At 40.1% G+C, this 17,715-nt stretch overlaps 1 long non-coding RNA gene across 1 annotated transcript in view; it reads right to left on the bottom strand.

Moving 5' to 3' along the window:
• Nucleotides 1-17,662, bottom strand: part of LOC132362195 (uncharacterized) — a 509,367-nt gene extending 491,705 nt beyond the window's left edge. The window contains exon 1 of the long non-coding RNA XR_009502296.1: nucleotides 17,385-17,662. This is a non-coding gene — a long non-coding RNA (uncharacterized LOC132362195). The remainder of the gene's footprint in view (nucleotides 1-17,384) is intronic.
• Nucleotides 17,663-17,715: the final 53 nt, after the last annotated feature.

The following is a 17,715-nucleotide window of genomic DNA, read 5'->3' on the forward strand; positions in this document are numbered from 1 at the left end:
AATGAGTCAGTTCTTTTGAGTGTCCACATTAAACACTAATGCATTGCAACAGAATGATCCTGAATAAGCTGAATTCTCTCAAGTATTTAAGGCAGCTACAAACAGACTAAAGATTGAGTTTTCTCCTCTCTCTGGTTCTAGAGTCAACTGTGCACTGCACTGCATTCATAATAAAGAAACAGTGTTTCATCCTTTCAGTAAGGGAGATAAACAAGAGTTCAACTTGTATAAATAAAATTTAAAATGTGTCTCCTACCTTATATGAGTGAGAATTACTAAAATACACAAGCATCAAGAACCAAAGATAAAATAGAGATAATGAATAAATGTTTGATCCTTTAGGGAAATATCCCCCAAAGGGTTGTGTTATTATAGCAAACTTCTATGCCATAGGTTTCAAATGATTCAATTGTCCAAATATTCATTTTCGTGTATGTTTAAACATCACAAAGTATCTACTAAATAAAGTTAGGTTTTAATTATTGCAATTCATCTATTTTTTAAAATCATTTACTCCCTACTTGGCTCCCAAAATTCTATTTAAAGTATTGGAAGATTTAGCTGGTTCATAGAGTTGAAAACTTAAATGTCACAGTTGGACCCAAATACAATCTGTTCCCGCCTCTTCAGTTTGTGTCCTGCTGCTCTCTGAATTGCAAATGTCGGTATTTTGCAGAAAGGCATGTATGATAATGTTAGATACATTCCAGACATTCTTGAGGTACTTTTTTTGTAGGTGAATATGCCTTGCAGGACCCTCTATCCTAGGTGAGATTTTTTTCTAGTTACATATTTAATGATCATGATCTCTCTCCTGCTACATCCCTTTCATATTCTGTTTGCAAAAAGTTTGCCCTACAAAGCAAAAAACCCTGATGAAAGATCTTCAGAGCCATTCCATAATCACCTAGGCAAGGAGGACCTCATCAACATACCTTCAAAGTTTACAAAACCACCTTGTATTAGGGTCTCTTGGAATCAATTCTACACACAGTATATGCTAGGTCAAGCATGGCAAAATCTCTTGTGCCATCACTAGTAGATGGTGGTGAGCCCTTGAAGGAAGGAATGGTGCTGTGGATTAGCAACGTCTATAATGAGAATAGAAAGACAAAAAGGGGTAGGTGATGTATCTCCCATTACCTCCATTTGCATCTGAGTTTATGCTAATCTTTCTTGCCTATGCCCATTCCTACCCCATCTCCCGTAAAAGAGATGTACCAAACGACTGCAGATTTTCTGACTGACTTTACATCCCAATAGAGCAGCAGGGGCAATAATGCCACCTCCCTTGTTGGTTTACCATAGGCTTATCTAAGATAAACACAAAGGGTTTAGCATAATCCCTGGCACATAGTTTATACTCCATCGATGTTTTTTTCATGTTATTCACTCTACTCTCCACTTTATCCATGCATACGTTCAGCTTAAGCAGGAAAACTGACTTTGGTTGGGTGCTTGTGAACAGAATAAGACAGAGTATAAGGAAGTATTTGATCATTTAAACTTCACAGAAGCTATTATAGATACCCTTGGTAGTTGCAGAAGTGGTAAACTACTCCACATAAAATAGAAAATTAAAATAAGTGCCTAAAAGCTCCAATCAGAAATACTGTGAAGAATTTTGTACTTCCTGCTTTTTGTACCCACTTCCTGGGCACCCAGAGATGGGTGGTGGGTAGCTAAACTAAGTACACCATTATTGCTCAGAGAAGTCTTACCTTTATCCTTTATTGAAATGTGGTGGCTTTGTCCTTTTGTGCTTTAAGGGATGGGGTGAAGTGTTAAGGAGTGGGCCCCTGATCAGTGCTGGGGAGGAGGAGACGCTGTAATTCAGTGGTCAGCAGCACACACTCTCTGCCACAGCACTTGTGAGCTCTGGGACCTTGGAAAAATTACATAACTTCTCTCAGTGTCCTTATTTGTAGCATAGGGAAAATAATTCACTAAAAGCACTTTGCACATTGCCTGGCACCACGGTTAGTGCTTACTAAATGTTAGTTATTGAGGTTGTTGATTTACTGAGAAATGGAAAGAAAGGGGGAAAGAGAAGAAGGGAAGCTCTGCTTGGCATTGCTCTGTCAATCCTTTTAGACCAGTGGCCTTCTGGAATACTGGGTTTGTTGATTCAGGGCTCAGGGACAGCTATCCTAAGAAGGGCGGGAGGCAGTTTTGCAGAGCAGAGAGAAGTCATATAAGAGGGAAGCTCCCAAGAGAGGGCCTTAATTTGAATTATAGGAAAGCTTTTATCATTATTATGGATGGAAGTGGGGAAAAAGACATTAGCATTTGCCCAAACTTAAAATGCCACTACAATTAACACATTAGTTCAGGGATCACAGGATTGAAACTGGCTTTGCAAGACAAATGATTTCCTCAAACTCCTAAAAAAAAAAAAGTGTCCCACTAATCACTACAGAGCAATGTAGGGATCACCTGGACAGAACTGAACACTTCCTAATAAATAGAGTTTTTATAAAGCAGCAGAGATCTCAGGCATCTTTCTGTAAAAGTGAATGCTTGGGCAGATCTGTAAAACAGCAGACCCAATCCTCCAACCCTCCTGCACAAATCTCATCTCAGAAAAATATAGGAAAAAATGTCAACTGCAAAAGCACATTTTGTCAATATCCAAAGAGAGAAAACTAACCCTTTAAAAACAGCAATGGAGGCACACAGCCCAGCCCGCGAGCTGAGGTGTCAGCACAGCTATTTCTCACTAGGCACTCTGATCCGAAGTGCCCGGTATGAGGCCTCTGCATGAAGCACCCTGTGAACAAGTGAAACTAGATGAAGCACAAGGAAAAAGAAAAAAAAAAGGCAAGCTGCAAACCCTTTGAAAAAAATGCCTCTGCATCTCTAGCTCTTGCAGAGGTTGGCGTCTTTAATGGAGTCTCCTATTGGAGGGGAACCTTCAAGATGCCGGAGGAGTAACACGTAGAGATCACCTTCTTCCCCACGAATATATCAAACATACATCTACAACTGGAAAAACTCCTACAGAATACCTACTGAACACTGGCAGAAGACCTCAGACTTCCTAAAAGGCAAGAAAATCCCCACGTACCTGGCTGTGTGGCTGACAGGGTCTTGGTGCTCCAGCTTGGTGTCAGGCCTGAGCTTCTGAGGTGGGAGAGCCGAGTTCAGAACACTGGACCACCAGACACCTCCTAGCACCATGTAATATCAATCAGCAAGAGCTCTCCCAGAGATCTCCATCTCAATGCTAAGACCCAGCTCCACCCAATGGCCACCAAGCTCCAGTGCTGGACACCTCATGCCAAACAACTAGCAAGACAGGAACACAACCCCACCCATTAGCAGAGAGCCTGCCTAAAATCATACTAAAAGTTCACAGACACCCTAAAAAACACCGTCAGATGTGGCCCTACCCACTAGAAAGACAAGATCCAGCCCCAACCACCATAACATAGGCACCAGTCCCCTCCACCAGAAAGCCTACACTACCCACTGAACCAACCTCATACACTGGGGGCAGACACGAAAAACAATGGGAACTACAAACCTGCAGCCTGCGAAAAGGAGACCCCAAAAACAGTAAGTTAAACAAAATGAGAAGACAGAGAAATATGCAGCAGATGAAGGAGCTAGGTAAAAACCCAACAGACCAAATAAATAAAGAGGAAATAGGCAGTCTACCTGAAAAAGAATTCAGAGTAATAATAGTAAAGATGATCCAAAATCTTGGAAATAGAATGGAAAAAATACAAGAAACGTTTAACAAGGATCTAGAAGAACTAAAGAGCAAACAATGATGAACACAATAAGTGAAGTTAAAAATGTTCTAGAAGGAATCAATAGCAGAATAACTGAGGCAGAAGAACAGATAAATGACCTGGAAGATTAAATAGTGGAAATAACTACCACAGAGCAGAATAAAGAAAAAAGAACGAAAAGACTTGAGGACAGTCTCAGAGACCTCCGGGACAACATTAAACGCACCAACATTCAAATTATAGGTGTCCCAGAAGAAGAAGAGAAAAAAAAAGGGTCTGAGAAAATATTTGAAGAGATTATAGTTGAAAACTTCCCTAACATGGGAAAGGAAATAGTCAATCAAGTCCAGGAAGCGAAGAGAGTCCCATACAGGACAAATCCAGGGAGAAACACACCAAATACATATTAACAAACTATCAAAAATTAAATACAAAGAAAAAATATTAAAGGCAGCAAGGGAAAAGCAACAAATAACATACAAGGGAATCCCCATAAGGTTAACAGCTGATCTTTCAGCAGAAACTCTGAAAGCCAGAAGGGAATGGCAGGACATATTTAGAGTGATGAAAGGGAAAAACCTACAACCAAGATTACTCTACCCAGCAAGGATCTCATTTGATGAGATTCGATGGAGAAATTAAAACCTTTACAGACAATCAGAAGTTAAGAGAATTCAGCAGCAAAAAACGAGCTTTAAAACAAATGCTAAAGGAACTTCTCTAGGCAGGAAATACAAGAGAAGTTAAAAACCAACAATAACAAACCCAAAACAATTAAGAAAATGGTAATAGGAACATACATATCAACAATTACTTTAAATGTAAATGGATTAAATGCTCCAACCAAAAGACATAGACTGGCTGAATGGATACAAAAACAAGACACATACAAATGCTGTCTACAAGAGACCCACTTCAGACCTAGGGACACATACAGACTGAAAGTGAGGGGATGGAAAAAGATATTCCATGCAAATGGAAATCAAAAGAAAGCTGGAGTAGCAATTCTCATAGCAGACAAAATAGTCTTTAAAATAAAGACTATTACAAGAGACAAAGAAGGACACTACATAATGATCAAGGGATCAATCCAAGAGGAAAATATAACAATTTATATCAAGGGTAAATATTTATGCACCCAACATACGAGCACTTCAGTACATAAGGCAAATGCTAACAGCCATAAAAGGGGAAATCGACAGTAACACAATCATAGTAGGGGACTTTAACACCCCACTTTCACCAATAGAAAGATCATCCAAAATAAAAATAAATAAGGAAACACAAGCTTTAAATGACACATTAGACAAGACGGATTTAACTGATATTTACAGGACATTCCATCCAAAAACAACAGAATACACTTTCTTCTCAAGTGCTCATGAAACATTCTTCAGGGTAGATCATATCTTGGGTCACAAAACAAGCCTTGGTAAATTTAAGAAGACTGAAATCGTATGAAGTATCTTTTCCGACCACAATGCTATGAGACTAGATATCAATTACAGGAAAAAATCTGTAAAAAACACAAACACATGGAGGCTAAATAATACACTACTAAATAACCAAGAGATCACTGAAGAAATCAAAGAGGAAATCAAAAAATACCTAGAAACAAATGACAATGAAAACACAGCAACCCAAAACCTATGGGATGCAGCAAAAGCAGTTCTAAGAGGGAAATTTATAGCAATACTGTCCTACCTCAAGAAACAAGAAAAATCTCAAATAAACAACCTAACCTTACACCTAAAGCAATTAGAGAAAGAAGAACAAAAAACCCTCAAAGTTAGCAGAAGGAAAGAAATCATAAAGATCAGATCAGAAATAAATGAAAAAGAAATGAAGGAAACAATAGCAAAGATCAATAAAACTAAAAGCTGGTTCTTTGAGAAGATAAACAAAATTGATAAACCATTAGCCAGACTCATCAAGAAGAAAAGGGGGAAGACTCAGATCAACAGAATGGGAAATGAAAAAGGAGAAGTAACCACTGACACTGCAGAAATACAAAGGATCATGAGAGATTACTACAAGCAACTATATGCCAAAAAAATGGACAACCTGGAAGAAATGGACAAATTCTTAGAAAAGCACGACCTTCCGAGACTGAACCAGGAAGAAATAGAAAATATAAACAGACCAATCACAAGCACTTAAATTGAAACTGTGATTAAAAATCTTCCAGCAAACAAAAGCCCAGGATCAGATGGATTCACAGGTGATTTCTATCAACCATTTAGAGACGAGCTAACACCTATCCTTCTCAAACTCTTCCAAAAAACTGCAGAGAAAGAAACACTCCCAAACTCATTCTACGAGGCCACTATCACCCTGATACCAAAACCAAAGATGTCAAAAAAAAAGAAAACTACAGGCCAATATCACTGACGAACATAGATGCAAAAATCCTCAACAAAATACTAGCAAACAGAATCCAACAGCCCATTAAAAGGATCAAACACCATGATCAAGTGGGGTTTATCCTAGGAATGCAAGGATTCTTCAATATACGCAAATCAATCAATGTGATAAACCATATTAACAAACTGAAGAAGAAAAAACATATGATCATCTCAACAGATACAGAAAAAGCTTCTGACAAAATTCAACACCCATTTATGATAAAAACTCTGCAGAAAGTAGGCATAGAGGGAACCTACCTCAACATAATAAAGGTCATATATGATAAACCAACAACCAACATTGTTCTCAGTGGTGAAAAACTGAAACCATTTCCTCTAAGATCAGGAACAAGACAAGTTTGCCCACTCTCACCACTATTATTCTAGATAGTTTTGGACGTTTTAGCCACAGCAATCAGAGAAGAAAAAGAAATAAAAGGAATCCAAATCAGAAAAGAAGAAGTAAAACTGTCACTGTTTGCAGATGACATGATACTATACATAGAGAATCCTAAAGATGCTACCAGAAAACTACTAGAGCTAATCAATGAATTTGGTAAAGTACCAGGATACAAAATTAATGCACAGAAATCTCTTGCATTCCTATACACTAATGACGAAAAATCTGAAAGAGAAATTAAGGAAACACTCCCATTTACCACTGCAACAAAAAGAATAAAATACCTAGGAATAAACCTACCTAAGGAGACAAAAGACCTGTATGCAGAAAACTATAAGACACTGATGAAAACAATTAAAGATGATACAAACAGATGGAGAGATATACCATGTTCTTGGATTGGAAGAATCAACATTGTGAAAATGACTATACTACCCAAAGCAATCTACAGATTCAATGCAATCCTTATCAAACTACCAACAGCATTTTTCACAGATCTAGAACAAAAAATTTCACAATTTGTATGGAAGCACAAAAGACCCCGAATAGCCCAAGCAATCTTGAGAAAGAAAAACGGAGCTGGAGGAATCAGGCTCCTGGACTTCAGACTATACTACGAAGCTACAGTAATCAAGACAGTATGGTACTGGCACAAAAACAGAAATATAGATCAATGGAACAGGATAGAAAGCCCTGAGATAAACCCATGTACATATGGTCACCTTACCTTTGAGAAAGGAGGCAAGAATATACAATGGAGAGAAGACAGCCTCTTCAATAAGTGGTGCTGGGAAAACTGGACAGCTACATGTAAAAGAATGAAATTAGAACACTCCCTAGCACCATACACAAAAATAAACTCAAAATGGATTAAAGACCTAAATGTAAGACCAGACACTGTAAAACTCTTAGAGGAAAACAGGCAGAACACTCTATGACATAAATCACAGCAACATCCTATTTGACCCACCTCCTAGAGAAAGGGAAATACAAACAAATATAAACAAATGGGACCTAATGAAACTTAAAAGCTTTTGCACAGCAAAGGAAACCATAAACAAGACAAAAAGACAAGCCTCAGAATGGGAGAAAATATTTGCAAATGAAGCAACTGACAAAGGATTAATGTCCAAAATATATAAGCAGCTCATGCAGCTCAATATCAAAAAAACAAACAACCCATTCCAAAAATGGGCAGAAGACCTAAATAGACATTTCTCCAAAGAAGATATACAGATTGCCAACAAACACATGAAAGGATGCTCAACGTCACTAATCATTAGAGAAATGCAAATCAAAACTACAATGAGCTATCACCTCACACTGGTCAGAATGGCCATCATCAAAAAATCTACAAACTGTAAGTGCTGGAGAGGGTGTGGAGAAAAGGGAACCCTCTTGCACTGTTGGTGGGAATGTAAATTGATACAGCCACTATGGAGAACAGTATGGAGGTTCCTTAGAAAACTAAAAATAGAGCTACCATATGACCCAGCAATCCCACTACTGGGCATATACCCTGAGAAAACCGTAATTCAAAAAGAGTCATGTACCAAAATGTTCATTGCAGCTCTATTTACAATAGCCAGGACACGGAAGCAACCTAAGTGTCCATCGACAGATGAATGGATAAAGAAGATGTGGCACATATATACAATGGAATATTACTCAGCCATTAGAAGAAATGAAATTGAGTGATTTGTAGTGAGGTGGATGGACCTAGAGTCTGTCATACAGAGTGCAGTAAGGCAGAAAGAGAAAAACAAATACCGTATGCTAACACATATATATGGCATTTAAAAATAAATAACTAAATAAATGGTTCTGAAGAACCTAGGGACAGGACAGGAATAAAGACACAGACATAGAGAATGGACTTGCGGACACGGGAAAGGGGAAGGGTAAGCTGGGATGAAGTGAGAGAGTAGCATTGACATATATACACTACCAAATGTAAAACAGATAGCTAGTGGGAAGCAGCTGCATGGCACAGGGAGAGCAGCTCAGTGCTTTGTGACCACCTAGAGGGGTGGGATAGGGAGGGTGGGAGGGAGACGCAAGAGGGAGGGGATATGGGGATATATGTATACATATAGCTGATTCACTTTGTTATACAGCAGAAACTAACACAACGTTGTAAATCAATTATACTCCAATAAAGATGTTAAAAAAAAAAAAAAAAACTGCCAGGGAAAATCTTTAAAAAATAGAATGTACTGAATTTTTTTAAATGTGTTTTTTAATCTTTCTCAAGGGCAGTCCTTGGCAAGGGTTAAAAGATTTGATTTGGGGTTTAAAGCTGACTGGTATGTCATCTGGGCCAAAAAGAGAGACCTTTGTACTTTCTTTGACAATCAAGGACTTATGAACGCTTCATAAAATGGGCATTTCTAGCGCCACACCTTCAAGTCCAAGTGACTGTGCAACGTATAAGAACCTAAAGGAGTCTGTAAACAGGATCTCCAAAATTATGTGAGTCCAGGCAAAACCTCACCTAGAGGATGGCCTCTTCCTCAAGAGGAAGATATATTTTATTTCTATTCCTTTGTGGCATTTTTTTTTAATGTTCAATTTGGAAAACAAAATTTTAAATGAGATGCAAGCCAGGAAAAGGAAAACAAAACTAAATAATACTTTTTCTTCTTACAGTTTGTTTGGTTATAAAAAAAAGTTTAATCCATAGGTAGAACACTCAGTAAGAAGTGACTGCTATCAAAGCTTAAATTCAACATATATAGTTTAGAGTGCATTACACTTCAGACAATTTAGACTGTCAGCGGATCTTTTAAAATCCCTCAGCATTAGTGTAATAGGATCAGAGACGAAGACAAATCATTAACACAACAGGACAGTTTTGAGAAGTGTATGCTGTTCTTTCAGCTACTAAAATTTCACAAAATTTTTACTTCTTAGCAACTGACACTTTTACACTAATTCGCGATTGAGAGAAAAAGAATTCATATTCAATTCTCAGTCCCCACATTCAATATCTTCAAAATGTACTTGCTTTTTCAACTTAAGTGTCCATCGATAGATGAACAGATAAAAGATGTACGATATATATATGTATATATATACACACACACACACAAAATGGAATATTACTCAGCAATAACAAAAATGAAATATTGCCATTTGTGACAATAAAAATAGATCTAGAGGGTATTACGCTAAATGAAATAAATCATAAAGAAAGAAATAGAAAGACAAAGTATGATCTCGTTTATATGTGGAACCTAAAAAGCAAAACAAACAAACAAACAAAACAAACACAGACTCAGCGAGAGAGAACAAATGGATGGTTGCCAGAGGGGACGGGAATGGTGGGGAGAAATATGTGAAGAGGATTAAGAAATACAAACCTCCAGTTAGAAAATAAATAAGCCACAGGATGTAATATACAGCATAAGGAATATGGTCCATAATATTGTAATAACTCTGTATGGTGACAGATGGTTAATAGGTCTGTCATCATTTCATAATGTATGCAAACGTCAAATCACTGTTGTATACCTGAAACTAACATAAAATTGTATGTCAACTATACTTCAATTTTCAAAAATGTACTTGCTTTTCTTCTGTTACATTAAATGAATGAATCTTACTGCAGAAATGTCTTAGGCAAATTTTATAGCTCTTTTAATATATAATCTATTATTTCATAGGAAAATACACGAAACAACTTGACATCAGAAAGTCATATTAAAAAACTGCTGCTGGGCTTCCCTGGTGGCACAGGGGTTAAGAATCTGCCTGCCAATGCAGAGGACACGGGTTCGAGCCCTGGTCCGGGAAGATCCCACATGCTGCGGAGCAACTAAGCCTGTGTGCCACAACTACTGAGCCTGTGCTCTAGAGCCCGCGAGCCACAACTACTGAGCCTGAGTGCCACAACTACTGAAGCCCGCGCACCTAGAGCCCGTGCTCCACAAGACAAGCCACCACAATGAGAAGCCCACGCACCACAACGAAGAGTAGCCCCTGCTCGCCGCAACTAGAGAAAGCCTGCGCACAGCAACGAAGACCCAACGCAGCCAAAAATAAGTAAATAAATAAATTTATTTTTAAAATTGCTGTTTATACAATCAAATCTCATTTCTTGTTCGATCAAGCACTGTAGCTTTTTGTTTTCCTATAAAACAAACAGCCTTATTCATTGACTTTGACTTTCATACTTTTAGGCCTTCTTAAACTACAGCAAAGTTTTAATTATACTTTTAGTCTCCTTTGTGACCGATACTTACTAACCTGAAATGCAAGGAGTAGGCCAGGCTTGAGACTAATTTTGGCTTGAATTTCAACAGACGGTGAAGTTGGTATTATCCTCAGAAAGCAATCCTGCTTCATTTCTCCTCCCACCTCGCCCTCCCCAGTTAAGAGCTTTGAACCTCTGTTTCAGGAGTTCACAGTCAAGTGGCAGATTCTCTCTGGTCATAGCTTCCTCTTTTCGAACTTTGATGATTTCCTTTACTTCAATGCACCTCACTCGGGTTATTCAGCTCCTAATTTCTTCAAGATCTGTTATCTGAATTCTCAGAAACCTTCTCTGTTCTAGATATTGGCCTGTAGGATGTGCACCTGTCTTCTCTGAGGCATCAGAGTGGATGTGAAGCTCTGAGCCAGTATATGCTTAAAGCTTCCTGTACTTGGAATGGAAGATAACCTGTTGTTAACTAGAGAGCCAATTTGGAGGGAAACAAACAATACCCTGGTTAGAAAACACAACCTCTTCAGAATGGCCATTCCTGCTTTAAATCTAAATGAAGGCTGTCCTTTCTTTTCTTTCATAGCATTGATCACAAGTTGTAAATATCTAAGTGTGTGTGCTTATTTGAATGTGTTTTCCTTTCTGGACAGTAAGCTTTCCCCCATTACACAGTTAAGCTGCGTGAGGGCAGGAACTGTTTATTTTGTTCAGAGGATGCACTCAGAGGTTATCCCAGCCTTTTACACAAGTACCTGTTGAATGGATGAATGAATGGCAGATTGAAAGGAAGAAATGTCTGTGGCTGGTCAATTCAAGCACAATGAGTACACCAGGTAAAGTACCTTGCTCACGGAAGAATGAAAACATCATGTTTTTCCATGTTCTGGGTCAACTGGAGAGATCTGTGTCTGAGGATGCATGCAGGGATGTGTTCATTGGTGGGATGAGGGCAGCAACTTGTGTATATGTCTCTTTAGGTTGGATGCGTATCTATATGCATATAGGTATTGAAAGTGAAGAGACTGCTGTGAGACCAGATGCAAAGTGGAATGTGTATGGATGACAAAGGTCAAGAGGGTAAGTTCTGAACACTCACTCTACTCTGGATGTGCCACGCATTGTGCTAGGGCACTAGCAGTTTTTGCAGGACAGGGTCCCAGTGGTACCCTGGATAAGCTGATGCCAGGTCAAGGGACCCCACAGCTATAGATAGTATCTGGTAGGACAAGCTGAGTCCTTATGCCTGTCGAAGAACAGCTTCTTTCCTCAACACATCTTTCCTCACAAAGATGCTTGTTCTTTTTCTTTCCATTTTTGACTGGAAATGTTCCCCTCCTGGCCCTCCTCCCCTCTGCAAGGTCCCCACATTGGCTCCCTGCTTCCAGGCGGGTTTGCATTCATTTCTCCCAAATAAATGTGCTTCAATTCTTCTTATAAACATCTCAAAATTTAAAAATTGGAAACTTATTTTGGAAGAAAACCAGATGAATTCTGTGTCTGGGTAAAATTCACTAATATCACCTCAATAGCTAGACTGTGATTACAGTCAATATTAGGTATACCCTTGAGAAATTATCTAATAAAGTTAATCAATATAAGTAGGCAACAGAAATCATCTCTTTGAAAGTAATTCTTTCCTTTTCATCAAGGGAAGGGAAGGAGATTGCCTAAATTATCTGAATAAGTACCTTAATTCTCTTTTTGTGATTATATACACAACCAGTCTTTGGATATTTGGGGCTAGGCCCAGGCAAAAATAAGTTCTATCAAAGTAATATATACTCAACTTATTATTATGCCCTCTAAACATTTTATGCACAACAACTAATCATATAATCATTAGAAATAAACTTGGGAAACATAACTGTATGTAATAATAATAACTATTGTTCTTAATATGTGCCAGATATTTTGTCTGTATGGATTACTATATTACTTAAACTGCAAAGGAACCAACTTAGTAAAAATTCCTTTTTGCTAAGGCTTAGGCAACTTAACTTACCTACTATGACCTTGAATCCAGATTTTCTTTATCCCAAGGCCAATGATATTGAGGGGGAAAAAAAGAAGACATAGAGTCATATGGCTGGAGTTCTAGTTTGGGCTAAGAAATATAGAGGTTAGGGATAGAGGTTTGGGGATCAGACAGACCTAGATTAAAATCTTTGCTCTGCCATTTATCAATACTGTGATCTGTAATTTACTCAACCTCTCTGTGCTATGTGGGGTTATTATTCGCAAGCAACAGAAACTGAGTATGGTCAATTTAAGCAGGAAAATAATTTATTGTAAAACAATCAATCACACAAGGAGTCAACAGGAAGGCTGGCAGCAGCAAACTCAGCCAAGGTCACACCTGACCAAGATGGTAAGGATGCCTCAACCAGCAGCCACTTACACTGTGGGATCCTTCACACCACCATCCCCAGATGCTGTGTAGTCTTTTAAGAAATGAGGGCTTCCCTGGTGGCGCAGTGGTTGAGAATCTGCCTGCCAATGCAGGGGACACGGGTTCGAGCCCCGGTCCGGGAAGATCCCACATGCCGCGGAGCAACTAGGCCCGTGAGCCACAATTACTGAGCCTGTGCGTCTGGAGCCTGTGCTCTGCAACAAGAGAGACCGCGAAAGTGAGAGGCCCGCACACCGCAATGAAGAGTGGCCCCCTCTTGCCGCAACTAGAGAAAGCCCTCGCACAGAAACGAAGACCCAACGCAGCCAAAAATAAAAAATAAATCAATAAATCAATAAATTAAAAAAAAAACCACTTTAAAAAAGAAATGACTATGTCCTCTTCCACATTCCTTAACCAAATATCAGTTTGCTCATCTGTAAACTGGGCCTACTAAGTGTAGTACCCTCCTCATAGGTTTCTTGTGAGCATTATATGACATATGCATAAATCATTCAGCACAGTGCCTCACTGACTAAGCACTGGATGAATTTCAGCTGGCCTCACTAATTTTTGTGCCTTTGAGCAAGTCACATAGCTTTTCTGTGCCCACAAGCTCATTACTGAAGACAGATGATTCCAATTATACTGTATTAGTCAGTATAAGCTAACTGCCCAAACAATCAGCCCCTCAAATCTCAGTGGATTATTTCTCTTGCACTTCATTGTCCAGTGAAGGTCGCTGGGATTGGAATGAGGTCCCTACTCCATGCAGGCATTCAGGGACCCGGTCAACTTCTATCTTGTGGTTCTGCCATACACCAGGGCCTTGCATCTTGTTGGCAGAAAAGGGAAGACAGAGAGCACAGAGGATCAGGGTCTTTTAGGCACCAGGCTTGGAAGTGGCACATATCACATCCTCCCGTTTTCCACTGGCCAGAATACAGTCACACGGGCTTTACCTGACCACAAGAAGTCTGGGAAACACCATCCAGCTATGTGTTAAAGCAGAAATGGAAACAGCATTTGGTGAAACATGAGTCTCCATCACACCTACCTAACATCCTCAGGGGTTGCTAATAAGAACACACGCGAGTGCAATTGTGAAAGCTCTGTGGAAAGCAGCCAACAAGCTACAGATGATGCTGGTGTTGATGATTAAACCAGGGAGTCTCTGTGTTATTTTCTGAAGTGCTAAAAAATACAGCGATTCCGGGGGTGTGAGAAGAAACTAAAATATAATCAGAATGTCCATCTTCCTGTAGAAGAGACGCCTGGACTCGTAAGGCTTTATCTCTCCACCTGTATCTTCAAAAATGAGCAACACTAAGTAAGTAATCTCCTTTCTTTGTCCATTAGTCCAGTTCACAATGGGAGTGCAGTGGAAATATTTGTTTGGAGAAAAAAGAGGGGAAGAATACAAGGGTAGAAAGCCATGCCGTTGACGAGTGTAACTGTCGGAGAAGAAGGCAGCCTGAAACCGTCACTTGGTGGCCACCAGCCTCCACAGCAGTAATTTATCCCCACATGAAGACGCTGGGGAGTTAATCACAGTACTGACACGTGTAACAGCTCCAAGCACTAGACTCAGCACAAAATTTATGCTTACAAAATAAAAATAATTAGGTGCATATTTGAAATGCACCACTAAAAAGGGAGGGCAGTCCTTAGGACCACAACCACAACCGTGGACCTCTTTTCATGCCCAAGGTCAGGTTAACATCATGCTTCTAATTTACTGAACCAACTGGGTGAGGGTGTAGAAGGCAGAGGTATCCAAAGGCACTGTGTTATTTGTACCAGACAGATGCCTTTTTCACTGTTTTGAATATCCGTATGGCCTGTCCAGAATGACAGAGAGCAAACACAGTTTGCACAGGCTTTGCTACATGAATGTTAGCGCTTTAGGAACGCTCTAAGATGTGGCCAACTTTGGCTTAGTAGGGGGTCCAGGCTAGATCTGATTCATCCTGCTGCCTTCCCTCCAGGAATTAGCCCCTTTGTTACCCATTCCTTTGACCCAAGGAAGATTCAACCTAGTCAAAGGCAACGTGGTTGGTACCCTGCAAGCAGACTGTGGTTTTAAATGAGTTCCCCACTTATGGTATTTACTTAAAAGAGTAGTCCAGTAATTAGCTAGCAGAGAGCAATCAAACTGATCAGTCAGGCCATTCTTAGACTAGTGCAAACCTTCAGAGAGGATTTAATGACAGTTCTAAAGAACTGAACTAGGGGCTTCCAGTGCAGAGAAATAGGGACTGAGGCAGCAACTGCAAGGGAGGATAGCAAACAATGCATAGAAAAAAAATCTTTTCATTAAAATGTACAAACAACGACAAGAATTGTCCACATAATCATGGCGATTCTTCATTTCCTTGTGCAATGTAGATTCCTGGTAGAGTGTGAGGGAAACTGAACTACACTGTCTCAGCTTTTCAAGTTAAGAAAATAAAATAATTATTTGTTTCCCAAATCTTCAACTTCTACTTCTGAAGGCTAAACTTAAGTTTTAAGAATCATGCACCAAAAGAAGTTACAGGTAAACCTGCATTTTTTCAGTCTTGTATTCTGGATTCTTATTTTCATTTTCCTAAAGCTACTGTGGAAAGAAAATGTAAAGGACTAGTAAGAAAAACAGCTCTATTGATAACAAGCCCAGTTTATCAACGACACGCTAAAACCTGTAATATTAATTCTCTCAACAGTGTGCCTCAATTTTTATATTTAATATACTCTTCATCGTGAAAAGTTGACAAGTACTAATCCTAATTGTTCTCCATTTTAGGAACTTCAAGTGGAAAGAGAACTGGAAAAAAATTTTTATTAGCAGAAAGTGATTGATTATAAGTGGAACTTCCCACTTCGTCTTCATATTGTGACTGACAACCACGTGACAGGGTAATAGTGATACAATGTAGTCAGGGAAGACTGGGGGGTAGAAGGTGCAGTTTCCTTTTTCTAGTGTTGATTTGTTTTCAGTGCTGACACAATCCTAGAGCTTACTACTCATGGGAAGCACAGACAACAGGAGTGGTTAAAGTGATGATTAAGACTCCGAGAAACTGACAAATCGCCATCAATTATTTTATATTGGCTAACAAATGTGTGTTTTTCTTTCTGAATCCCTGATATTCATGAGGAAACAATACCAACAACAGAATGATGTTGTATCAATATATCCACATGGTGCCTTACGCAAAATGTGTAAATACAATTCTAATATGTCCTGTAATTAGTTGAAATCTGGAATGCCCTCTTTTGTTTCTCCTATTACTTATTTGTTACTGTGTCATTTGAGAATAACTGGAGAACCAGATAAATTCTTAGGTTTGTTCATTCATGAAATAATATTTAAGGCATGAGTGCCTGCTTTATCATAAGAAGAATCAAGTTATTTACCTACCCTGTGAGGAGATGCAATATGTTAAAATGCACGTATACAATCCCTGGAAAGAGGTTTTCTTAGGAACCGAAATTGTGAAGGCTCACACAATCTCACTTCATGGTTAAAAAAAAAAAAAATGGTGAAGCAGTTATAATTATGCCATAAAGTTTTACAATCACTTTTTTTAGTTTTCAGTTCTTACTTCAGGAAGTAGAATAGAAAGAAGTGAATAACGAGTAGTCGAAAAAAACTGTTCCCATCACAGAAGAAATTATAGTGTAATTCAAAGTAAAAAGGTAGAGCAATTAGGCTTTTCCAAGAGTTGACCAGGGTTAGGGTTAATTCCTTTACTCGAAAGACTTTTAAATCCCAGTCTCACTCTGCAACAGCCTTTCCAAGGATTCGTGGTGAAGGTATCTAAACACGAACGTAACAGGGCCAAGACACGAAGCTCAGTCTAACCATTCTCACCAGGCGGAGAAGTTCCCCAGAGGAGGAGAAAGGCCTCCGCGGTTAGACAGGCAGCCCTCCCCCCTCACTACCCCTGCCCTGGTGGACCGCGCGCCACCTCTCCGCAGCCGCAGGGCCCTGCCACCTGCGCCGGGAGAGGTTGCTGTCCCGGCTCCTTTTTTCTGCCTGGGGCTGCCCTACCGAGCGCAGCCCACAGCCTGGGCGCTGCCAACTAACTCCTTTCGTGGTGAGAAGATGGATTCTTCGTTGTTTCCCCGCCCATGCCGGGTGCCCACCCGCCCATCCACCCACCACAACCGTCGCGCGCACCCTACTTCTGACCCGGGGCCACGCGCGCACACACCCTATTTCTCCTCCCCGGACCACGCGCGCGCGCGCGCACACACACACCTCGGCCGTTCCAAAGTTGAGTCATAAGCCGCTGACCTCCCTTCCCAGCACCCAGATGTCGCGACCCGCGTGAAGTAGGTGCGAGAAACAGCCCACTTGGAGCGGGAGGCAGTGAGGAAGAAGAGATGCCGGTTTCAGAGCTGGCCCCCCTGGATGCCGACTTCAGAGTACCTAAGAGGGTGCACAGAAGAGCACTGGGGCTTCCCCAGGGTTCCCGCGGACCACTGCTTCTCCGCCCCACCTGCCTGAGGCGAGGGGACCAAGTCTCCAACACTCCCCCCCCCCCCACCACCTCGTTGGAGGGCGGGAAAGCCGCAGGGAGCCGCCCCCC

This window comes from Balaenoptera ricei, chromosome 3 (assembly GCF_028023285.1).
Source record: "Balaenoptera ricei isolate mBalRic1 chromosome 3, mBalRic1.hap2, whole genome shotgun sequence".
NCBI lineage: Eukaryota > Metazoa > Chordata > Mammalia > Artiodactyla > Balaenopteridae > Balaenoptera > Balaenoptera ricei.